The sequence below is a fragment of the Sinocyclocheilus anshuiensis genome, unplaced genomic scaffold (genome assembly GCF_001515605.1).
Source record: "Sinocyclocheilus anshuiensis isolate Anshui unplaced genomic scaffold, SAMN03320099.WGS_v1.1 scaffold109, whole genome shotgun sequence".
Classification (NCBI taxonomy): Eukaryota; Metazoa; Chordata; class Actinopteri; order Cypriniformes; family Cyprinidae; genus Sinocyclocheilus; species Sinocyclocheilus anshuiensis.
In genome coordinates, this window is record NW_015539824.1 from 4299 (window position 1) to 4685 (window position 387).

Sequence of the window (387 nt, forward strand, 5' to 3'; positions counted from 1 at the left end):
ACAAGACCAGATGAAACTTCTAAATTATCTAAGCTAACAGAGTGTGTTAAAAATGTAAAAGATTGGATGACCAATAATTTTCTCCTATTAAATTCGGATAAGACAGAGATATTACTTATTGGACCAAAAATGAGTACACAGAATCTCTTGGATTACAATTTGCAACTAGTCGGATGTACTGTTACTTTCTCTACAGTCAAAAATCTGGGTTTTATATTAGACAGCAATTTGTCTTTTGAAAACCATATTTCCTATGTTACAAAAAACCGCATTCTTCCATCTTAGAAACATTGCCAAACTACGAAACACGTTACCTGTTTCTGATGCAGAAAAGCTAGTTCATGCATTCATGACCTCTAGACTGGACTATTGTAATGCACTGCTAGG